Source organism: Lissotriton helveticus, chromosome 1_1 (genome assembly GCF_964261635.1).
Source record: "Lissotriton helveticus chromosome 1_1, aLisHel1.1, whole genome shotgun sequence".
In the NCBI taxonomy this organism is placed as follows: domain Eukaryota; kingdom Metazoa; phylum Chordata; class Amphibia; order Caudata; family Salamandridae; genus Lissotriton; species Lissotriton helveticus.
This window is the reverse complement of record NC_136057.1, coordinates 496,174,625-496,200,413: the sequence shown is the minus strand read 5'-3', so window position 1 is coordinate 496,200,413 and position 25,789 is coordinate 496,174,625.

Here is a 25,789-nt window from a genome sequence, read left to right as displayed (position 1 = left end):
GGGAAACGCACTAGCCGACATCACTGCCCGAACCACAGCTGAGAATAGGACAACGACACGCATGTATGTGACCAGGTTACAAGCAGAAAAATGGACCGACGCTAGGGAAACAATCAGGGACATCCAATCGGCCAGCACGCCACACGAACTGACTGAGTGGGCGCGGGTGGGTCTAAGGGACGATGAAGGCTGCTGGCGGACAAAAGACACGAACAAATGGTTGCTGCCTGATGCATACTTGATCCCCATACTGACAATGGCACACTCCCCTGCACACATAGGCTCTGCCCCCATGATTGAACTCATTTCCAAAGTCTGGCACAACAACAAGATCCCCGACTCGGCCAAACGCCTAGTCCAGCAGTGCCTTATCTGCTTACAACACAACCCCGGGAAAGGAACTGTGGTACCCCGGGGAGGGTTTGGGATCCCCGACCACCCCTTTGAGGTCCTCCAGATGGATTACATCCAGTTAGAGAGGTGCCAAGGCTTGAAGTACGTATTAGTCATTGTATGTGCCTTCAGCAAATGGGTGGAAGCCTATCCGACCCGAGATAACACTGCCATGACTACTGCCAAAGTACTACTGAAAGAGTTTTTCCCTCGCTACGGCCTTTGTCGAATTTTATGGAGCGACAATGGCCCCCACTTCATAGCTGAAGTTATCCAACTGATTCTGAAGGGGTTGGGGGTAAAACAGAGATTCCATGCAGTCTTCCACTCCCAATCCGCTGGCCTGGTTGAGCGACACAACGCTACACTGAAACTGAAACTGTCAAAGATAGTGGCCACCACAGGACTTAAGTGGCCAGATGCCCTCCCACTGGCATTACTATCGATGCGCTCCACTCCCAGTAAGCACCACCTGACCCCCTACGAGGTTGTGTTTGGGCGACCAATGAACCTCTGGACTGCCCCCAAGCCGACTTCCATTCACGACGTCCCCGACGTCCTGCTGTCAGATTATTTATACAAGTTGACTAAAACATTGTCTGTCATTCATCAACAGGTGCAGCAGGCCATCCCTGATGCTTCCAGGGGTCCCGGTCACGATATCCAACCGGGAGAGTACGTCCTAGTCCGGAATTTTCAACGGACGAAGAGTCTGGAACCCCGGTGGACGGGCCCCTGGCAAGTACTGATCACCACTCGGACGGCTCTTCGAGTGGAGGGGAAGAAGCACTGGCTGCACGCACACCACTGCAAGAAGGTTTCCTCGACCCTGGCCACGACAGACAACGTCAGCACCCAAGAGGAGCTCCTGAACAAAGACCGACCATCACTGAACTGTTATCCTGATACCGAGGCACTTGAACTTGCAAAACACTCTGATCCCACTGTGCCATCCCGAGAAGGGTATTTCCTGCGTCGAAAGGAGGGAGCTTCGGCTAAGTAGGCCACTGACTAAGTTAAAAATCTCAGAACGGTGACCCAAAGCAACCAAGGGTTATCCGGAGAGAAGCTAAACAAAGTATGTGGTTCTGCCCACTACCGAGCACCTTGAAGATGAAGATGACGGAAGCGCCAGATAAGAAGATGATGGAAGCGCCAGATAAGAAGACGTCGGAAGCAACAGGAAATACCCACTACAGGAACCCAAAGACTGATAATTTGCACAAATCAAAGACAATCGCTATCTTCATTGTCTTCCTCTTTTGCCTCCTCCTCATGGCTTCCTTCTGGATCTTGGAGGACAGCACACCCGCTCAACAGACATTGCTGGCCACTGTACAGCCAATCACCGTGAAAGAGCATCATTTGATCACCCTTTCACCTCAGCTCCGAGAAAGGCGTAAGGAGTTCTGGAACAATTCCTTCGTGCAACTGCTGCACCAGCACAACCTTGCTACAAATGCCACGAACTGCTGGATCTGCGGGTTGCTCCCGCATGCCACTGAACACTCTATACCTTTCATCCCTTCTCCTTTCTCAGTTCACGGCTCCTGCCTCGCCTGGTTGATCCTCTTGCAGGAGAGCAACAAGGACAACGCCGCTTCTGGTCAGACAGTGTCACACTTCTACTATGGGTTCTGGCTGAACAAAACAGGAAGAACGTCTGCCCCCATTTGTCCTGCGGTCTCAGGTTCCGCCTTCCTTATGAACATTCCTGCTAAAGAAAGAGTCGAAATGCAAATACTCCACAATCCAGCCAGACCCACCTTCTCCCACCTGCGGAAGCAAACAGCTGCCACCCTGACCGTGGCTCTGTCTGTCATCAATGTCACAGGACTTGTGTGTCTTGAAGGCCAGGGAACGCAGCTGGTGGGTCACAGCTCCTGCCGCATCACCAGAACATTGGTCTCAGTTGATCCTCCTTCCTTTGTTGCTTCTCCGAATATGTACTTTGTTTGTGGCACCAAAGCTTACACCTGGCTCCCGAAAGGTTGGAGAGGTATGTGCTACATCGCCTTCATTCTTCCTCCCACGTATGTGGCCTCAGCCTACCACCACCGGCAAAAGCGCGCCGGAGATGTTGAACAAGCCGACTCCACCGGAGCACAGTTCCTGGATGCAGCAAAGGGACTTGTTCCTCTGTGGGGACCAATGGCAAACAGCCGTGCTATCCGACACCTAACTCAGGCAGTAGAAACAACCATTAACATCACGGCTGGCATCCTTGCTAACAACACGGCTGAGCTTCAGGCAGTCCGCCTGGTGGCTCTCCAAAACCGCCTTGTTCTAGATGTTGTTCTGGCCGACCGTGGAGGTGCATGCCGCATCATCGGCTCCAGCTGTTGCACCTACGTGCCAGATAACTCACCTTCAGTCTACAAAGCAATCGAGCACCTCCACAGACTGTCCTCGGAGGTTCACCAGGAGCAGGAAGGATGGTCGCTTGGAGGCTGGTTCTGGGACACTTTAAAGGACTGGGGATGGCGATTGTTTACGTTTATATTAATACCAATCATGATGCTATGTGGGTGTTGCTTGGGTATTCAATGTTTGCCACCTCTGTGTTCACTCGTTTCCAACTGTATGTGCCCTAAGACTTTGGACTTTAAAAGTGAGCACATGAGTCCCCTATACGAGATAGAGGTGCGAGGTCTCATGGGGATCGATCCGAACTGACAAGCTGGCGAGACATGTTAAAAGGGAGGACTGTGGAATTTTAGTTCGTGTATTGAACATCATCTACGCTATCTTGCAGACTCACGTATGAACATACACGACAGCCATTTTAGGTACCATGGTCTCCCTGTTCACGATCACCCGTCAGCACACTTCCCTGACCCTGCAAGCATCCCCCATGCACCCTGACCGCCCCCGCTCTCACATGCACAAGTCATGAACCCTTCTCCTTCTGCATGACGCTTTCATGAATGAATCACACCCCGCGCCTGACCAGCACCTCCTCTCCTTCCATGAATACCCCTCTGTGGATAAACCCTTCCACCACGCTCGATTGTCCACACCGATCCTTCCTTTCATGACTATCTCTCCTTTGATGACCCCTTCCTCTGAGCCCGATTGTCTGTACGAACCGATGGACATCCCTTAGCCTGAGGATACAGTTTATTGCCCACTACTGTATGCACTCGCCTCTCTTGAAAGGAGCCACTATTGATCATGACCTCCCCACCCCTGAGATTCGATCAGGCGCACACATTCCAAAGGAATCGGCAGAACACTCAGCTGCGTGATAGCCCCCTCCCATGGTATGAGGGGTAAGGGCCTCTACTGTTGTCATGTGTTGAAATGGGCCGGAACTGGGGGGGTGCCGGGGATGTCATCCTCATGCTTCACAATGTCTTTGTTGTAATAAAGCACGTCCACATGTCTTAAACCAGTGTATAAAAGACCAGGCCCCAGAAAGGCTGAGAGAGCACCTCGAGACGATACCTTGTTGTCCGATCTGATGTGTTCTACTCCGTCGGAATAAAACTTGTTTCCTGTCTTCCTGTCTCCAGCGCCTGCCTCTTTATTGGATAACTTCGTATGGTATTAGAGGCGTCTAACGCCGGGCAAATTTAACTTAGGAAACATCAACAGAATAGCCTGACCATTTTGAATTGATCTTTATCAACAGGACACTAGAAAGATTCTGGCAGCTTATAAACAACTGGTAAGTGAAGAGTGGCGCATGCAAACCCGTTTCCAATTGCAGGCATGGCATCTTGAATTATTTTTTTGAAAGCTTCACAGTCCAGAAATATGTCTCATGTGGCAATCTGAGCCACATTTCAGGCAGTTCAGATATAGTATTAAATATTCCTAAATTCACATCTAGATAATATATATTTTAGACTGAAATGTGTACATTAAACGATAGATTTACATGTTTCCATTATATTCTTTGTAACGAGAATTTAACATATATTTGTTTCTGAAACAGGCTGAAAATAATTAAGATAATTACATATTGTGGGCTACAGACAAATTACATTAGCATGTGCTAATGGCTCTTGTGTGTCACCTGATTGTTGGAAGGCTTTCCTTCACAAAGTAAAGGATTGGTAAAGAGAGATTTTTGCTCTTTGTATTGAATTCTAACCCAGAGTAACAAAAGGCAGCAAAATTTACTGGCTTGCATTAATTTGTGCCCAGGGGGAGTTCTATTGGTGGTGCATGGGTGTTCCCATGATTGTAGTACTGACCAACTCCTAGAATATTTTGGTACAAGAATATTGATGGCAGACTAATGAAGGACAAAATGTTATGAGGCATGTGCATTTAGGGAAGTTGGATTGACTACTCCTACACATCTACATATCTTATATATACATATATTTGCAAAAAAGAAGCAGAGAACGCTGGGTAGTTCTTAAAGAACTTGTTGCAAACAGTGGACACCAGAAAGGGATTCCTAGCCCTAAAGGAGAGAATGCCCAAAAACAACGTCACTATCAGCTTTGCGGGGCCAGCAAGGCTTAGAATCACGGACAAATGGGATACGCTGGTTTTCGAGGACCCCAGCGAACTGAGAAGGTACCTACAAGATCCAGCACCAGAAGATATGGAAGCCCAAAGCCCAGGAACGATGAAAAGGAGAGCCTCAACGGATAACACAGAGACAGGGGGGGCTAAGGACAACTAGAACGCCTGTCACTGCAGACAGGGAATTTTGACTTTGGGACCAACACCTATCAGAAACAAGCCCGGCCAAACGAGCCCACGAACCCAAACGAGAACCACCAATTCGGAATTTCGCTACATAACTAAACAGAAGCCAGAAGGCTCCCCAGCGCTGTGCATGCATACAGACTAAGCTAACCGATCTACCTCAAGATACGCCAACTACCTCAGCCATAGAGAAACCGCCGACCGCGGGCAGAGCAAATTGCGACGCAGCAGGAACATTTACATATCCTTTTGAATTTGAACTTTGCTCACCGGTGTTGAGGCCGGGCGGGAGCACGGGTACCAAGGGGAAACTTTTAACCCACATAACATGTTCTACTGATTGACACCTTGTGTAAAAGCCCGACCTTAACTTATCACAAGACCTCGGGGGGAGGGGGGGGAGGGAACGTAGCTGTCGCACGCTCATGCTGCAATTTTTGGGGGTAGGGGGGAGGAAGGGGAAGGGGGTCAGGGGGGGAAGGGGGTCCCCTCGCACAATCTTCCTTGTTTTCCATGCCTTTCTTCTTTCCCTTTTCTTTCTCCTGCTCTATCTTCTCCTTCTCTTTTACGGATAGAGGCAAGCAGCTACTAAGCCATCTTACACAAACAGGCAAGCATGACAGGGAGGCACCGACAGAGGGTAACCTAGGGTCGCATGCAAGGCTGGTAGACACACTCAGGACCTTCTTACTAATGAGCGATACGCACGTTAAGCAATGATACAAACGGCACATAACCATCTAATTTCAAGCATCAAAGTAGTCTCATTCAATGTTAAAGGGCTCAACCACCCGGTCAAGAGAAGGAAAGTGATGGAATACCTAAGCAAACTACAGAGTGATGTGTGCGTGCTCCAAGAAACCAAACTGTCAGCAGATGATGCTCAGCCACTCAGGGCGAACTGGATAGGGCAAGCGTTGTGCTCGCCAGCAGTGCACAAAAAGAGAGGAGTAGTCACACTGATAAACAAGAGAGCCAGACTAGCAGTACATGAGAGCTACGCCACTGCCACTGCCACTGCCGCGGTTCCCCCGCCATCCTAATATGGCGGGGGGGAATTGGGCAATGGATGTCGGGCGGATTGCCTCCGCCAGGCCGGCGGTGGCTACCGCCGGCCTGGCGGAGGCAATCCGCCGGACATCATAATGGGCCCCTTAGCATTAAATCTAGAATGAACAAAGAAAGAAACAAAAAAGTATTACAGCAGATTAAAGACCTGGAAATAAGCCATATTTCCAATCTAACAGACAAGAACACCTTCACAGACCTTACCAGGAAGAAATACGAGCTCAACAAACTTGCTAAGTGAAAGGGTGGGCACGTGGATAAATAAATACAAAACAATAAACCTATGCACAGCGAACAGAGCAGGGAAAGCACTAGCCGCATACCTTAAGAGCAAGCAAAGGCAGCACACAATTGCAGCAATAACAGACACTAATAAGAAGTCGCAAACGTCAAACAAGGGAATCCTCAAGGTCTTTAAAGACTTCTATGAGTGCCTTTACAGGGAAGACAAAAACCTCAAAACGGACGGAGGAGCCAGCCTCCTAAGCAAACTAAACCTACCCAAGCTGTCGGATACACAAAGATCGTCCCTAGAACAAGACATAATGGGGGCAGAGATAGAGAAAGCGGTAGCAGCACTCAAGGACAACATAGCCCCTGGGCCAGACGGGTACACAGCAGCGTTCTATAAACACTTCCTCCGCCTAATCAAACCCACAATGGAAGAGGTCTTCACCCACGGCATCCAAAATGGTAAGATGACCAGCTCAATGACGGAGGCCAACATAATAGTCATCCCAAAAGAGGGCAAGGACCCACAACACCCACAAAACTACCGTCCCATCTCACTAATTAACGTAGACTGCAAGATCTATGCAAAGATTCTTGCGGCAAGACTAAACGTGCAGCTCCCAAATCTAATCCACAACTCTCAGGTGGGATTTCTCAAGAACAGGTTGCCCCAAGACATAACAAGACTCCTACACTTAATTAACCACGCCTCCACCAACGAGGTGCCAGCAGTGATGATAGCACTCGATGCAGAGAAAGCATTTGACAGGGTATCTTGGCCCCTCCTTGAGCAATGCATGCAAAAGTTCGGGCTAGGAGAAAAATATAGAAGAATGGTGATGGCGCTATATAATGAACCGAAAGCCCGCATGGTAGTCAACGGGGCACCTCTGAGCTGCTGACACTGGGCAGAGGGAGAAGACAAGGCTGCCCACTCTCCCCAGCCCTCTTCCTACTCTCTCTGGAACCGCTTCTGTCCATGATCAGGGATAATAGTGAAATAAAAGGAATCCCAATCAAGGGGAAGACGATTAAGCTAGCTGCATACGCAGATGACATACTCATTACAACTGAGAATACCGCAGCTCTAATGTCTACCATCGAGGAATACGCACAAGTGTCGGGCTATAAACTCAATAGGGACAAGTCTGAATGCAATCCTTTAAATGTCCATACAACTAGGGCAGTATTGGGTGTCTCTGGGCTGACTTGGCAGAAAAAATTCCTGAAGTATCTTGGTCTTCATTTTGGTAGGGATCTCAAAACAACACTCGACTACAACGAAAAATCAATACTAAACAAACTGAAAGAGAATTTAGAGGCATGGTCACCAAAATTTATCAGCTGGTGGGGAAGGGTGGAAACAATAAAAATTATGCTAATACCCATGGTTAACTAGCTGCTCAGCATGCTCCCACTATTAACCACAGAGGATTTCCACAAAAAACTAGATACCCTGACCAATAAATTCCTCTGGAGAGACAAGAAACCCAGGATTAGCCTGCAGAAACTAAGACTAAGCAAAACACTAAGATGACTGAACCGTACCAACTTCAAAACATTCCAGACTGCATGCCTAGCCAAACAAGGGATATACTGGCTCTCATCCAAGCAGGCGTACACACCGGTATGGCTGGAGCTAGAGAGAGCAACCCTAAATGGTCTCAACCCCTTAGCCCTACTGACTGCTAACAAACATCCCGAGGCCAACAACACCATACTCAAAAACACTAAGAACGCCCTCCTCAAAGTCGACAAAAAGATGGAGAGGAGCATTAACAACACAAGTTGGGAATATATATGGTACAATACCAAAATAAAATACAATGACAAGATACTAAACTTTAACGCATGTTACAAACGGCACATCTCCACGGCCAACCAGTTAGAAAAGCTCAATACCCCACTCACTTTCGCCGCCCTAAAACACTTGCACAATCTACCAGATATTGAATTCTATAGCTTCCTAAAAATAAAGGCTGCAATTACAAGAGCAGACCATAGCAAGGAGGTACCATCGATTCTGCTATACACGGCGAACCTAAACAAAATTGGCCACCAAACGTCACACCTATAAACACTCCTCTGCCCGGTAACAGCAAGATTAAACGCCAAAAAATTAGAATATTGGGAAACCCAACAAACTAGACCCTTCAGTGAGAGGGGAAAAGCTCCGCCTCTGGACCTCAGCATCCAAAAATAAGGTGACTCCAACCTTAGTCCAAACTAAATACTGGCTCCTCCATAAAGCATATTGGACTCCAGCCCGACTGGCAGCGGTCGGGCTACGCGATAACGACCTATGCTGGAACTCCCATAAACAAAAAGGAGACCTAGCACACCTCATCTTTTACTGCACTAAAGTCAAGACATTTTGGGGTAAAATAAGAAACTTCATAAACAGCCTAACAGGCCACTCACTACAGACAGATTTCTTAGAGCTAGTTGCCACCTTCATTGCCCCAGAAATCCAGTCAAAAAATGATAGTGAACTAATCGACCTCCTTCTCACAGCGGCAGTCAAAACTATCCTGACGAACTGGAAAGACACAGGGAAGGCAACCTTTAAAAGCTGGCTAAATTGCATCACATTTCTAAGAGGATTCAGAAAAGGAGGTGGTGATGAACAGAGTGTCTGAATTAAGCAGACCACTCTTACCCAGTCCAAAGATCAGGGCTTGATCCATCACCGTTTTTTAGCTCACTGCACCATCCCAGCTCAGAACCTGGCTACATGCAAATTAGTCTGTTCCTGTCCCAGTGCATGATGGGAACAGGGCAAACCAAACTACCAAGCCAATTCTAATACTGGGAAGGAAACAAGCTACCGGGGACCGGTTTCTGGCATTTCAGCCTCGTCGGCCCGGCTTGCTTGAATCCTGATGGTGCAATGAGCAAGGGACTCACATCTGAGTATACCCTTCCACGCTTATGGTGGACAAAATGATTCAGAAAAGGGGGTGGTGATGAACAGAGTGTCTGAATTAAGCAGACCACTCTTACCCAGTCCAAAGATCAGGGCTTGATCCATCACCGTTTTTTAGCTCACTGCACCATCCCAGCTCAGAACCTGGCTACAGGCAAATTAGTCTGTTCCTATCCCAGTGCATGATGGGAACAGGGCAAACCAAACTACCAAGCCAATTCTTATACTGGGAAGGAAACAAGCTACCGGGGACCGGTTTCTGGCATTTCAGCCTCGTCGGCCCGGCTTGCTTGAATCCTGATGGTGCAATGAGCAAGGGACTCACATCTGAGTATACCCTTCCACGCTTATGGTGGACAAAAGGATTCAGAAAAGGGGGTGGTGATGAACAGAGTGTCTGAATTAAGCAGACCACTCTTACCCAGTCCAAAGATCAGGGCTTGATCCATCACCGTTTTTTAGCTCACTTCACCATCCCAGCTCAGAACCTGGCTACATGCAAATTAGTCTGTTCCTGTCCCAGTGCATGATGGGAACAGGGCAAACCAAACTACCAAGCCAATTCTTATACTGGGAAGGAAACAAGCTACCGGGGACCGGTTTCTGGCATTTCAGCCTCGTCGGCCCGGCTTGCTTGAATCCTGATGGTGCAATGAGCAAGGGACTCACATCTGAGTATACCCTTCCACGCTTATGGTGGACAAAATGATTCAGAAAAGGGGGTGGTGATGAACAGAGTATCTGAATTAAGCAGACCACTCTTACCCAGTCCAAAGATCAGGGCTTGATCCATCACCGTTTTTAGCTCACTGCACCATCCCAGCTCAGAACCTGGCTACATGCAAATTAGTCTGTTCCTGTCCCAGTGCATGATGGGAACAGAGCAAACCAAACTACCAAGCCAATTCTTATACTGGGAAGGAAACAAGCTACCGGGGACCGGTTTCTGGCATTTCAGCCTCGTCGGCCCGGCTTGCTTGAATCCTGATGGTGCAATGAGCAAGGGACTCACATCTGAGTATACCCTTCCACGCTTATGGTGGACAAAATGATTCAGAAAAGGGGGTGGTGATGAGCAGAGTGTCTGAATTAAGCAGACCACTATTACCCAGTCCAAAGATCAGGGCTTGATCCATCACCGTTTTTTAGCTCACTGCACCATCCCAGCTCAGAACCTGGCTACATGCAAATTAGTCTGTTCCTGTCCCAGTGCATGATGGGAACAGGGTAAACCAAACTACCAAGCCAATTCTTATACTGGGAAGGAAACAAGGTACCGGGGACCGGTTTCTGGCATTTCAGCCTCGTCGGCCCGGCTTGCTTGAATCCTGATGGTGCAATGAGCAAGGGACTCACATCTGAGTATACCCTTCCACGCTATGGTGGACAAAATGATTCAGAAAAGGGGGTGGTGATGAACAGAGTGTCTGAATTAAGCAGACCACTCTTACCCAGTCCAAAGATCAGGGCTTGATCCATCACCGTTTTTTAGCTCACTGCACCATCCCAGCTCAGAACCTGGCTACATGCAAATTAGTCTGTTCCTGTCCCAGTGCATGATGGGAACAGGGCAAACCAAACTACCAAGCCAATTCTAATACTGGGAAGGAAACAAGCTACCGGGGACCGGTTTCTGGCATTTCAGCCTCGTCGGCCCGGCTTGCTTGAATCCTGATGGTGCAATGAGCAAGGGACTCACATCTGAGTATACCCTTCCACGCTTATGGTGGACAAAATGATTCAGAAAAGGGGGTGGTGATGAACAGAGTGTCTGAATTAAGCAGACCACTCTTACCCAGTCCAAAGATCAGGGCTTGATCCATCACCGTTTTTTAGCTCACTGCACCATCCCAGCTCAGAACCTGGCTACATGCAAATTAGTCTGTTCCTGTCCCAGTGCATGATGGGAACAGGGCAAACCAAACTACCAAGCCAATTCTAATACTGGGAAGGAAACAAGCTACCGGGGACCGGTTTCTGGCATTTCAGCCTCGTCGGCCCGGCTTGCTTGAATCCTGATGGTGCAATGAGCAAGGGACTCACATCTGAGTATACCCTTCCACGCTTATGGTGGACAAAATGATTCAGAAAAGGGGGTGGTGATGAACAGAGTGTCTGAATTAAGCAGACCACTCTTACCCAGTCCAAAGATCAGGGCTTGATCCATCACCGTTTTTTAGCTCACTGCACCATCCCAGCTCAGAACCTGGCTACAGGCAAATTAGTCTGTTCCTATCCCAGTGCATGATGGGAACAGGGCAAACCAAACTACCAAGCCAATTCTTATACTGGGAAGGAAACAAGCTACCGGGGACCGGTTTCTGGCATTTCAGCCTCGTCGGCCCGGCTTGCTTGAATCCTGATGGTGCAATGAGCAAGGGACTCACATCTGAGTATACCCTTCCACGCTTATGGTGGACAAAAGGATTCAGAAAAGGGGGTGGTGATGAACAGAGTGTCTGAATTAAGCAGACCACTCTTACCCAGTCCAAAGATCAGGGCTTGATCCATCACCGTTTTTTAGCTCACTGCACCATCCCAGCTCAGAACCTGGCTACATGCAAATTAGTCTGTTCCTGTCCCAGTGCATGATGGGAACAGGGCAAACCAAACTACCAAGCCAATTCTTATACTGGGAAGGAAACAAGCTACCGGGGACCGGTTTCTGGCATTTCAGCCTCGTCGGCCCGGCTTGCTTGAATCCTGATGGTGCAATGAGCAAGGGACTCACATCTGAGTATACCCTTCCACGCTTATGGTGGACAAAATGATTCAGAAAAGGGGGTGGTGATGAACAGAGTATCTGAATTAAGCAGACCACTCTTACCCAGTCCAAAGATCAGGGCTTGATCCATCACCGTTTTTTAGCTCACTGCACCATCCCAGCTCAGAACCTGGCTACATGCAAATTAGTCTGTTCCTGTCCCAGTGCATGATGGGAACAGGGCAAACCAAACTACCAAGCCAATTCTAATACTGGGAAGGAAACAAGCTACCGGGGACCGGTTTCTGGCATTTCAGCCTCGTCGGCCCGGCTTGCTTGAATCCTGATGGTGCAATGAGCAAGGGACTCACATCTGAGTATACCCTTCCACGCTTATGGTGGACAAAATGATTCAGAAAAGGGGGTGGTGATGAACAGAGTGTCTGAATTAAGCAGACCACTCTTACCCAGTCCAAAGATCAGGGCTTGATCCATCACCGTTTTTTAGCTCACTGCACCATCCCAGCTCAGAACCTGGCTACAGGCAAATTAGTCTGTTCCTATCCCAGTGCATGATGGGAACAGGGCAAACCAAACTACCAAGCCAATTCTTATACTGGGAAGGAAACAAGCTACCGGGGACCGGTTTCTGGCATTTCAGCCTCGTCGGCCCGGCTTGCTTGAATCCTGATGGTGCAATGAGCAAGGGACTCACATCTGAGTATACCCTTCCACGCTTATGGTGGACAAAATGATTCAGAAAAGGGGGTGGTGATGAACAGAGTGTCTGAATTAAGCAGACCACTCTTACCCAGTCCAAAGATCAGGGCTTGATCCATCACCGTTTTTTAGCTCACTGCACCATCCCAGCTCAGAACCTGGCTACATGCAAATTAGTCTGTTCCTGTCCCAGTGCATGATGGGAACAGGGCAAACCAAACTACCAAGCCAATTCTAATACTGGGAAGGAAACAAGCTACCGGGGACCGGTTTCTGGCATTTCAGCCTCGTCGGCCCGGCTTGCTTGAATCCTGATGGTGCAATGAGCAAGGGACTCACATCTGAGTATACCCTTCCACGCTTATGGTGGACAAAATGATTCAGAAAAGGGGGTGGTGATGAACAGAGTGTCTGAATTAAGCAGACCACTCTTACCCAGTCCAAAGATCAGGGCTTGATCCATCACCGTTTTTTAGCTCACTGCACCATCCCAGCTCAGAACCTGGCTACAGGCAAATTAGTCTGTTCCTATCCCAGTGCATGATGGGAACAGGGCAAACCAAACTACCAAGCCAATTCTTATACTGGGAAGGAAACAAGCTACCGTGGACCGGTTTCTGGCATTTCAGCCTCGTCGGCCCGGCTTGCTTGAATCCTGATGGTGCAATGAGCAAGGGACTCACATCTGAGTATACCCTTCCACGCTTATGGTGGACAAAAGGATTCAGAAAAGGGGGTGGTGATGAACAGAGTGTCTGAATTAAGCAGACCACTCTTACCCAGTCCAAAGATCAGGGCTTGATCCATCACCGTTTTTTAGCTCGCTGCACCATCCCAGCTCAGAACCTGGCTACATGCAAATTAGTCTGTTCCTGTCCCAGTGCATGATGGGAACAGGGCAAACCAAACTACCAAGCCAATTCTTATACTGGGAAGGAAACAAGCTACCGGGGACCGGTTTCTGGCATTTCAGCCTCGTCGGCCCGGCTTGCTTGAATCCTGATGGTGCAATGAGCAAGGGACTCACATCTGAGTATACCCTTCCACGCTTATGGTGGACAAAATGATTCAGAAAAGGGGGTGGTGATGAACAGAGTATCTGAATTAAGCAGACCACTCTTACCCAGTCCAAAGATCAGGGCTTGATCCATCACCGTTTTTTAGCTCACTGCACCATCCCAGCTCAGAACCTGGCTACATGCAAATTAGTCTGTTCCTGTCCCAGTGCATGATGGGAACAGGGCAAACCAAACTACCAAGCCAATTCTAATACTGGGAAGGAAACAAGCTACCGGGGACCGGTTTCTGGCATTTCAGCCTCGTCGGCCCGGCTTGCTTGAATCCTGATGGTGCAATGAGCAAGGGACTCACATCTGAGTATACCCTTCCACGCTTATGGTGGACAAAATGATTCAGAAAAGGGGGTGGTGATGAACAGAGTGTCTGAATTAAGCAGACCACTCTTACCCAGTCCAAAGATCAGGGCTTGATCCATCACCGTTTTTTAGCTCACTGCACCATCCCAGCTCAGAACCTGGCTACAGGCAAATTAGTCTGTTCCTATCCCAGTGCATGATGGGAACAGGGCAAACCAAACTACCAAGCCAATTCTTATACTGGGAAGGAAACAAGCTACCGGGGACCGGTTTCTGGCATTTCAGCCTCGTCGGCCCGGCTTGCTTGAATCCTGATGGTGCAATGAGCAAGGGACTCACATCTGAGTATACCCTTCCACGCTTATGGTGGACAAAAGGATTCAGAAAAGGGGGTGGTGATGAACAGAGTGTCTGAATTAAGCAGACCACTCTTACCCAGTCCAAAGATCAGGGCTTGATCCATCACCGTTTTTTAGCTCACTGCACCATCCCAGCTCAGAACCTGGCTACATGCAAATTAGTCTGTTCCTGTCCCAGGGCATGATGGGAACAGGGCAAACCAAACTACCAAGCCAATTCTTATACTGGGAAGGAAACAAGCTACCGGGGACCGGTTTCTGGCATTTCAGTCTCGTCGGCCCGGCTTGCTTGAATCCTGATGGTGCAATGAGCAAGGGACTCACATCTGAGTATACCCTTCCACGCTTATGGTGGACAAAATGATTCAGAAAAGGGGGTGGTGATGAACAGAGTGTCTGAATTAAGCAGACCACTCTTACCCAGTCCAAAGATCAGGGCTTGATCCATCACCGTTTTTTAGCTCACTGCACCATCCCAGCTCAGAACCTGGCTACATGCAAATTAGTCTGTTCCTGTCCCAGTGCATGATGGGAACAGAGCAAACCAAACTACCAAGCCAATTCTTATACTGGGAAGGAAACAAGCTACCGGGGACCGGTTTCTGGCATTTCAGCCTCGTCGGCCCGGCTTGCTTGAATCCTGATGGTGCAATGAGCAAGGGACTCACATCTGAGTATACCCTTCCACGCTTATGGTGGACAAAATGATTCAGAAAAGGGGGTGGTGATGAGCAGAGTGTCTGAATTAAGCAGACCACTATTACCCAGTCCAAAGATCAGGGCTTGATCCATCACCGTTTTTTAGCTCACTGCACCATCCCAGCTCAGAACCTGGCTACATGCAAATTAGTCTGTTCCTGTCCCAGTGCATGATGGGAACAGGGCAAACCAAACTACCAAGCCAATTCTTATACTGGGAAGGAAACAAGCTACCGGGGACCGGTATCTGGCATTTCAGCCTCGTCGGCCCGGCTTGCTTGAATCCTGATGGTGCAATGAGCAAGGGACTCACATCTGAGTATACCCTTCCACGCTATGGTGGACAAAATGATTCAGAAAAGGGGGTGGTGATGAACAGAGTGTCTGAATTAAGCAGACCACTCTTACCCAGTCCAAAGATCAGGGCTTGATCCATCACCGTTTTTTAGCTCACTGCACCATCCCAGCTCAGAACCTGGCTACATGCAAATTAGTCTGTTCCTGTCCCAGTGCATGATGGGAACAGGGCAAACCAAACTACCAAGCCAATTCTTATACTGGGAAGGAAACAAGCTACCGGGGACCGGTTTCTGGCATTTCAGCCTCGTCGGCCCGGCTTGCTTGAATCCTGATGGTGCAATGAGCAAGGGACTCACATCTGAGTATACCCTTCCACGCTTATGGTGGACAAAATGATTCAGAAAAGGGGGTGGTGATGAACAGAGTGTCTGAATTAAGCAGACCACTCTTACCCAGTCCAAAGATCAGGGCTTGATCCATCACCGTTTTTTAGCTCACTGCACCATCCCAGCTCAGAACCTGGCTACATGCAAATTAGTCTGTTCCTGTCCCAGTGCATGATGGGAACAGGGCAAACCAAACTACCAAGCCAATTCTTATACTGGGAAGGAAACAAGCTACCGGGGACCGGTTTCTGGCATTTCAGCCTCGTCGGCCCGGCTTGCTTGAATCCTGATGGTGCAATGAGCAAGGGACTCACATCTGAGTATACCCTTCCACGCTTATGGTGGACAAAATGATTCAGAAAAGGGGGTGGTGATGAACAGAGTGTCTGAATTAAGCAGACCACTCTTACCCAGTCCAAAGATCAGGGCTTGATCCATCACCGTTTTTTAGCTCACTGCACCATCCCAGCTCAGAACCTGGCTACATGCAAATTAGTCTGTTCCTGTCCCAGTGCATGATGGGAACAGGGCAAACCAAACTACCTGTTCATCACCACCCCCTTTTCTGAATCGTTTTTGGCCACTATAGGTGTGGCAGGGTATACTCAGACATGAGTCCCTTGCTCACTGCTCCATCAGGATTCAAGCAAGCCGGGCCGACGACGCCTGAAATGGCAGAAACCGGTCCCCGGAAGCTTGTCTCCTTTCTGGTGAAGAATTGGCTTGGTAGTTTGGTCTGCCCTGTTCCCATGATGCACTGGGCCAGGGACAGACTAATTTGCATATAGCCAGGTTCTGAGCTGGGATGGGGCAGTGAGCTAAATAACGGTGATGGATCAAGCCCTGATCTTTGGACTGGGTAAGAGTGGTCTGCTTAATTCAGACACTCTGTTCATCACCACCCCCTTTTCTGAATCGTTTTTGGCCACTATAGGTGTGGCAGGGTATACTCAGACATGAGTCCCTTGCTCACTGCTCCATCAGGATTCAAGCAAGCCGGGCCGACGACGCCTGAAATGGCAGAAAACGGTCCCGGAAGCTTGTCTCCTTTCTGGTGAAGAATTGGCTTGGTAGTTTGGTCTGCCCTGTTCCCATGATGCACTGGGCCAGGGACAGACTAATTTGCATATAGCCAGGTTCTGAGCTGGGATGGGGCAGTGAGCTAAATAACGGTGATGGATCAAGCCCTGATCTTTGGACTGGGTAAGAGTGGTCTGCTTAATTCAGACACTCTGTTCATCACCACCCCCTTTTCTGAATCGTTTTTGGCCACTATAGGTGTGGCAGGGTATACTCAGACATGAGTCCCTTGCTCACTGCTCCATCAGGATTCAAGCAAGCCGGGCCGACGACGCCGGAAATGGCAGAAACCGGTCCCCGGAAGCTTGTCTCCTTTCTGGTAAAGAATTGGCTTGGTAGTTTGGTCTGCCCTGTTCCCATGATGCACTGGGCCAGGGACAGACTAATTTGCATATAGCCAGGGTCTGAGCTGGGATGGGGCAGTGAGCTAAATAACGGTGATGGATCAAGCCCTGATCTTTGGACTGGGTAAGAGTGGTCTGCTTAATTCAGACACTCTGTTCATCACCACCCCCTTTTCCGAATCGTTTTTGGCCACTATATGTGTGGCAGGGTATACTCAGACATGAGTCCCTTGCTCACTGCTCCATCATGTTGAAAGTTAGGCTGAAAACCGTCAACATTATCGGCGCCCTCTTGCTCTCCTTAAACCTTTTGTGCGCTTAAAACAGCCGCCATTTTGGACACCATGGCTTACCTGCTCTCGCCGAGAGCCAGCGCGTCTCTCTCTCTCTCTCTCCTAGCTTCGCTGGCAACCCCCTGCTTGCACCTGCCTTGAGTCATAAACCCCTCTTCGGCGCTGCTCTGCCCCAGGCCCTCATCCTGTTCCCAGCGCGACACCTCCCTGCTTCCCCGTCATGATCTCCGGCCCTTTTGATGCAAACCCCTTTTCCCGTGTGCCCGTTTGTCTTCCCCGTTCCCAGGCCGACACCTAGCTCTGCCGATACCAATCCCTTGCCCCTCCCCATACAATAGAAAGCTTCCCTCCTCAAAGGACCCCCGAGATGATCAAAGCCCCCCCCCATCCCACGAGATCCGATCGAAACCCGCACACTCCGTGAATCGGCGGAATACCCAGCTGCGCGATGATCATCACCTGTTGTGAACGGGGCGGGGACTTCCACTGTAACCTTGCGTGGGAACGGGCTGGGAAGGGGGGGATTCTGAGGATGTCTTTCCGTACATCAAAGTATCAACGAGAATGTGTAACATGTAATAAAGAGATAAACTTGTGTATAAGAGGCCAGGCCTCAGGGATGCAGGTAGAGCACCTCAGAACGATACCTTCTGTCCGTTTCGTTGTGTTCTCCTCCGGAGAAAATAAAAACCTTGTTTCCTGCCTTCCAGTCTCCAGCGCCTGCCTCTTCAATAGTTTAACTTCTTTGTGGGTTCAAGAGGCGACACCGCCGGGCAAATACTTAAGGATCTTATATTCTGGTTGGTAGTGCCCCCCAGTTGTATTTTTCCACAATTGGCGTCCCAAGCGTGGGGCCCATCAGCGACCCATGGATCCAGTGGGAGAGGTCCTGACGGCAAAGTGAACGACTGCAACGATCGGGAACGCGTCTGTCCGATAGACCCTCGTCTGACAGCCGATCATCCGAACTTCACTGGTTCCGAACAGACCTCTCTCGAGTGATCTACGGTCCTGACTGGGAACCATCAGGAGTGCCGCGAGGATAACGAAGAAGAGAGGACGATCGGGCGCTGGATTCGGAAGTCAGGAAACTGTCCATGCGGTCCGGGTAAGGTCGTGTTACCACGACAAGTTGCGAAAAAATTGCTTGATTGCTTGTTTGTTAAATACTAGTATTGCTCTTTTTGTTTATTTGGAGATTCACTGTCTGCAAACGGAGAAACAACAGGCTCTCTCTTTGCAAGCAGTGGAGGATAGGTAGGGCAGACAACCGTGCTTATTTTTCTCCCCCACTCAATAATCACCTGAAACTGAACTGTTGTTCACAAACTATTGTTTCCTGGAGATTCCCTGTCTGCAAACAGGGAAGAGACCACCCTTTTTGCAGATAGTGAAAAGGGTAGGTAACGCAGATCTTTGCGGACCTACTCATTCTCCCCATTGTTATTTATCGGTCTTTTGTTATCTTGATCTATGAGGGATTCACTGTCTGCAAACGGAGAAACAACGGGCTCTCTCTCTTTGCAAGCAGTGGAGGATAGGTAGGGTAGCAGCCGTGCTTATTTTTTTCTCCCCCACCCAATAATTGCTTGAAACTGAACTGTTGTTCGCAAAACTATTGTTTCCTGGAGATTCCCTGTCTGCAAACAGGGAAGAGACCACCCTTTTTGCAGATAGTGAAAAAGGTAGGTAACGCAGATCTTTGCGGACCTACTCATTCTCCCCATTGTTATTTATTGGTCTTTGGTTATTGTGATCCATGAGGTATTCACTGCCTGCAAACAACGTAGAATAGAAATATTCTGTCTAGTCTTTGCACCTAGTGATAAGATAGGCAGTGCTGACTTTTTAGTCCCTCGTTACGAGCCGTCATGTCTGTCTTCTCCCCACTGATGAGTAGCCTGTTTAGCCCGGACCGCCTATTAGAGATGGACCATCCAGCCCCGCTGGAAGGCACCCCTAATAAGGACATGTTCATGAAGCATGGATTGACCGCTATAGCCTATAGTAAACTATGGCATAAATATACAAAAAAGGGTCAAGAAAGTCAATGGCCCCTGATAGGATCCTTCGATGATGATAAAATAAAAACGCTAGAAACCGCCCTGGGTAAAAACAAGACAACACCTACTATGCTTGACAGCTTCGGCATGTGGCGAAAAGAAACTGAACAGCGTAAAAAGAAAACTGAGAGTAGGTTGGAAAAAGAGCTGCAAAAAGCAGCCCACCTAGCTGCTCAGAAACTAAAAAAGGAGATAGAGGAAAGAGAGAAAGCTAAACAGAAACTAGAAAGGGAAACGCCAAGCCAGTGTCCGGTTAGAACCCCCTCCATGCTCTACCCTGACTTACCCTCGAAACGACAAGCCAATGAGGACCTGCTGTTAGGTCCTCCTATCATCTACATGCCCCCTCCATATGCCCCTTCTCAACCCTTGGCGCAGCACGCGCCACCCCCAGGTACAAGCGAAGGTACCGCCACAGCGTCGGCCCCAATAGCCTCTGTGCCAGCCGAACCCCTTGTATTAAACCCCGCATCAACAACAACGTTAGATGACCATGAGACTCGAGGGGCTGGCCCTGCAAGAACAAACAGACTAGACAAGGATGAGCGAGCGGGGATCGACAAAATAGCGAGGACACTGGTAGAAAGGAAGGATGATGAAGAGTACATCACAGATATGTTCAGCTCGTATACAGGGAGTCACAGACGACATTTTACCGTACGACTGTGTTATCATGTCTTGAATGCATACGAGGACCGGTATCGAGACAAAGGTCCCGAGAGCCTAAGGACTCTGTACCGGAAGGTCGATATCGGGGATGAGGGCGAGTGTGATGTGTCGGACCTCCTTACGCGTACGCTGGAGGTTTTCCGCCACCTCACTGAACGAAAGCCAGGAGCTAAATCCGCAGCCCCCGTAGTGACCGAACCACCAACCGAGCAATCTAACACCATGATGCCGATACGTGAGGCTGCCCCTTACTGGGTTCCCCCTCGAGGTACAGGGACTCACGATGATGCAAACAACCAAGATGCAAAGGGAAGGGTAGTATACAACTGGGTCTACCAGCCATGGGACCGGCAAGAGATACTGACATTCCGGAAATCTCTACCCGACCTACGTAAAAACCCCACTGCCTTCTATACTGAATTAGGTACAGCCCTGGGTTCAACGATCATGACCCTGGCTGACATCGACTTGTTCTTCGGGTTATGTCTGCCAGCTGATGTGTGGAAGCAAATCCGGAAAGTCGACCACCTTGAGCTGTTCGGACACACCTGGTCACAACTCGATGACTTGGACAAACAACGGGGACCAGGACAAAAGCCGTTGAAATCCATTCTAGACCTCCCAGATAAAATCGTAGAGAAATTAAAAACCCTAATCCCAGAAAAGAAAGTGGACTGGTCGATAGTAACAGCCTGTCGCCAAAAACCCCAGGAGGATGTATCGGAATACTTCTCCCGGTTTGAAACGGTGTTCTCCGATTACAGCGGCCAGGACATGACCACTGCAACCGGACACCATCTGTTTGTCCAGAATTATGTTAAGGGCCTATCATTGGACATCTCCCAGAAACTACAGGCCAGCGAGAGTAGTTGGGCAGCCTCCAAACCTACAGCGATTCTCCAAATGGCCCAATATTATGAGCATCAGAAAAATGAAAACGATAGGGTGACAGAGAAAAAGAAGAAAGACTTAAAAGAGAGGGTGATGATTGCCAAACTGCAAGGGGTGACTATAGGACGAGACCAATACCGGGGAAACTACCAGACAAACGTCCCTAAGACTGCATTTCCCCAGGACCGCACTCTGACTCCCTACAGTGGACGCACAGACCTTAGAGATGACCAGTGCGCTTTCTGCAAAGGGACTGGCCATTGGAAATCCCAGTGCCCAGTTCTCCTGGAAATGATCAGGAACAGAGACCCCAGGGATGTAGCAAACGGACCAAGACCTAAGGGACCACAACGAGGGCCCCCAAATGACGCGACTAATGACAGATCAAGCAGACCAAATACGTTCGATCGACCCAGACAGAACCAATATCAACAATCTGACTATGACGACACTCACACCTTTGCATAGGACAGCCAAGGGCGAGGGAGGGATCCAGTCGAGCTCTATGTTGACCAGCAGGGCCCTTATGTCACTGCTAAGGTCCTGGGTACCAAGTCTCCATTTCTGGTAGACACTGGCGCAACACGTAGTGCGTTATCTAAACGACTGATTCCAAGGGCACCCTTGTCTGGCTCACTCATAACATCGACAGGTTTCGATGGAACGCCCTCCACCAACCCTTTGTCTGCCCCGATTCTCTTTGACGTAGAAAACAACTCCACCGACACCACGTACTTGCTTTCCTCCAATAGCCCTGACGCCATTATGGGACTTGACTTACTGAAACACTTCCGAGCGACGATTAGGTGTTCTCAAGATGGAGTTCGAGTGTTTCTTTACGACAACCCCGTTCTGCTTAGACATTGTTCCCCCCGACACATGTTTTCCATCACCGACGTCGACGCGTCCCTGCTTGACACTCTACCTCCGTATCTGTGGGCCAAAGCGGATTCGGACGTAGGGCGTATGTTAATTGACCCAGTACACATTACTGTCCGACCAGACGCAACACTCCCAAAACTCCCACAATATCGGATATCGCCAGAGGGCGAGAAGGCATTGGTAATGATTATCCAGTCACTGATAGACGCAGGAGTAGTAGAGGAAGTGGTTAGCAACGTTTGCAACAGCCCTATCTTGCCCATTATCAAGAAGCAGGGAGAGGGAGATGAGAAAGCATACCGTTTCATCATCGACCTCCGAGAGATCAACAAAGTGGTGGTACCCCAGTACCCTGTGGTCTCAGACATCACCACCATCCTGACCTTGATTCCATCCACTGCCACCACCTTTTCCGTCATCGACCTCAAGAACGCATTCTTCTCCATCCCCATCCACCCAGACAGCCGATATCTCTTCGGCTTTACCCTAAAATCCCGCTCATATAGGTTTTACCGAGCCCCTCAAGGCTACACGGAGAGCCCTAGCATCTACAGCCAGGCCCTCAAAAGGCAACTAGACCAAGTCCGGTTACCCGACGGGATGGTGTTGGTACAATATGTCGATGACATCCTTTTGGCAGCCGACACCACCCCTCTAGCGGTTACCGCCACCATTCAACTCTTGCACTTCCTTGCGGAAAATGGCCACAAGGTCTCCAAGAAGAAGTTGCAATTCTGCCTACCCCAGGTCACTTACCTGGGCCACCTTCTGTCCAAAGATGGAAGGAAACTCACCCCTGATCGAATCCAGACCATTCTAGACACCCCTGTCCCTAAAACCCAGAAGCAGGTTCGCTCCCTATTAGGCCTCACCTCCTTCTGCCGACAATGGTTGCCAAACTTCAGCCTCGTTGTAAAACCACTGCTCTCTCTCCTAAACAAAGACGTCCCTTTCCCACTCCCTTGGACTCCTGAGTGTCAAACTTCCTTCACGGAACTACGAGATGCCCTTTGCTCAGCCCCTGTCCTGGGTACCCCTGATTACAGAAAGCCCTTCTCCCTTTTCACTCACGAAAGGGAGGGGTGCGCTTTATCTGTCTTGACCCAGGCCATCGGTCCTAAACAACGACCGTGCGCTTACTTCTCTGCCACTCTTGACCCTGTCGCCAGAGCCTTGCCTGCCTGCCTTCGAGCTGTAGCTGCTGCTGCAGTCTCTATCCGACAGAGCGAGGGGATTGTACTCTCGAATTCCCTCACGGTACTGGTACCCCATGCAGTCGACACCCTCCTGAACCAAACCAAGACGCAACACCTGACGAGTGCACGACTGACTGGATACGAACTGACCTTGCTTGCCCCCCATATCACCCTGAAAAGATGCACCACACTGAACCCAGCAACTCTGTTACCCTTGCCAGAGAATTATCCCAATGTGCACCCTGTACATGACTGCGTGACTCTTACGGACGAACAGACCAGGAGTAGGGTCGATCTCAGAGACACAGCTTTCCCTGACCCCGACGGGGAGTTGTGGGTGGACGGTTCTTGCATCAAACTCTCCGATGGTACCACTTCCGCTGCCTATGCAGTCACCACGGCTCGAACTGTAGTAGAAACAGCCCGCATCACCCAGCGATCTGCCCAGGCAGCGGAACTGATTGCTTTGACGAGAGCCTGCATCCTGGCAACAGGAACCACGGCGAACATTTACACCGACAGCCAGTATGCCTTCGGGGTGGTTCACCATTTTGGGCTCCTCTGGAGGGAGAGAGGATACTTGACCTCACACGGCACACCCATTTTGCACGGGGATTTAGTCTCCGCCTTAATCGAAGCTGTCCTCCTCCCCAACAAACTTGCCGTTATCAAATGCCAGGCACACAAGAAGGTGACAGACATTATTGGACAGGGAAATGCACTAGCCGACATCACCGCCCGAACGACAGCTGAAAATAGAACGACAACACATATGTACGTGACCAGGTCACAAGCAGAAAACTGGACTGACGCCAAGGACACAATTAGAGACATACAAACGGCTAGCACACAACACGAATTGACTGAATGGGCACGGGTGGGATTGAAAGACGATGAAGGCTGCTGGCGGACAAAAGACACGAACAGATGGTTGCTACCTGATTCATACTTGATTCCCATATTAACCATGGCACACTCCCCTGCCCACATTGGATCAGCCCCCATGATCGAACTTGTCTCCAGGGTTTGGCACAATGACAAGATCCCAGATTCCGCCAAACGCCTGGTCCAACAATGCTTAATATGCCTGCAACACAACCCCGGGAAGGGAACTGTAGTACCCCGGGGGGGATTTGGGGTCCCAAACCACCCATTTGAAGTCCTGCAGATGGACTACATCCAGCTAGACAGATGCCAAGGCCTGAAATATGTACTCGTCGTGGTGTGCGCATTTAGCAAATGGGTGGAAGCATATCCAACCCGTGACAACACCGCTATGGCCACTGCAAAGGTCCTGTTAAAGGAGTTTTTCCCCCGTTATGGCCTCTGTCGTGTTTTATGGAGTGATAATGGCCCCCACTTTGTAGCCAACGTTATCCAGCTCATCCTAAATGGGCTGGGTATCAAACAGAAATTCCACGCAGTCTTCCACCCTCAATCTGCTGGGCTTGTCGAACGACACAATGCCACACTAAAGCTTAAACTGGCCAAAATAGTGGCTACGACGGGCCTGAAATGGCCAGACGCCCTCCCATTGGCATTGCTATCGATGCGCTCTACCCCCACCCGACATCACTTAACCCCTTATGAAGTTGTCTTCGGTCGACCCATGAGCGTCTGGTCTGCCCCGAAACCAACTTCCATTCATGACGTTCCGGATGTCCTAATGTCTGATTATCTGTACAAATTGACTGAAACTTTGTCTGTCCTTCATCAGCAGGTGCAGCAGGCCATCCCCGATGCTTCCAGGGGTCCGGGTCACGCCATCCAGCCGGGGGACTTCGTGCTGATCCGAAACTTTCAGCGATCAAAGAGTTTGGAACCCCGGTGGACGGGCCCCTGGCAAGTGCTTATCACCACTCGGACCGCACTTCGAGTGGAGGGGAAGAAACACTGGCTGCACGCTCATCACTGCAAGAAGGTCTCTCCAGCCCTGGCCACGACAGACACCGTCAACACCCAAGAAGAGCTCCTGAACCAGGACCGACCATCGTTGAACTGCTACCCTGATACAGAGACACTTGAACTTTCAAAACATCCTGACCCCACTGTGCCATCTCGAGAAGGGTATTTCCTGCGTCGAAAGGAGGGAGCTTCGGCTAAGTAGGCCACGGACTAGGTTAGAGGATCTCAGAACGGTGACCCAAACTACCAAGGGTTACCTGGAGAGAAGCTAAAACTAAGTCTGTGGTCCTGCCCACTACCGAGCACCTTGAAGACGAAGATGATGGAAGCGCCAGATAAGAAGATGATGGAAGCGCCAAATAAGAAGCCGACGGAGACAGCAGGAAATACCCACTACAGAAATCCGAGAATAGACAGGCTCCATAGCTCAAAGACAATTGCACTCTTCATCGTAATTCTCCTCTGTTTTCTCCTCATGACTACGCTCTGGATTATGGAAGAACACGCACCTGCTCACGAAACATTCCTAACCACTGCTCAGCCTACCACCGTGAAGGAACATTATCTAATTTCGCTCTCTCCTCAACTAAGAGAGAGACGAAAGGAGTTTTGGAACAACTCTTTCGTGCAACTACT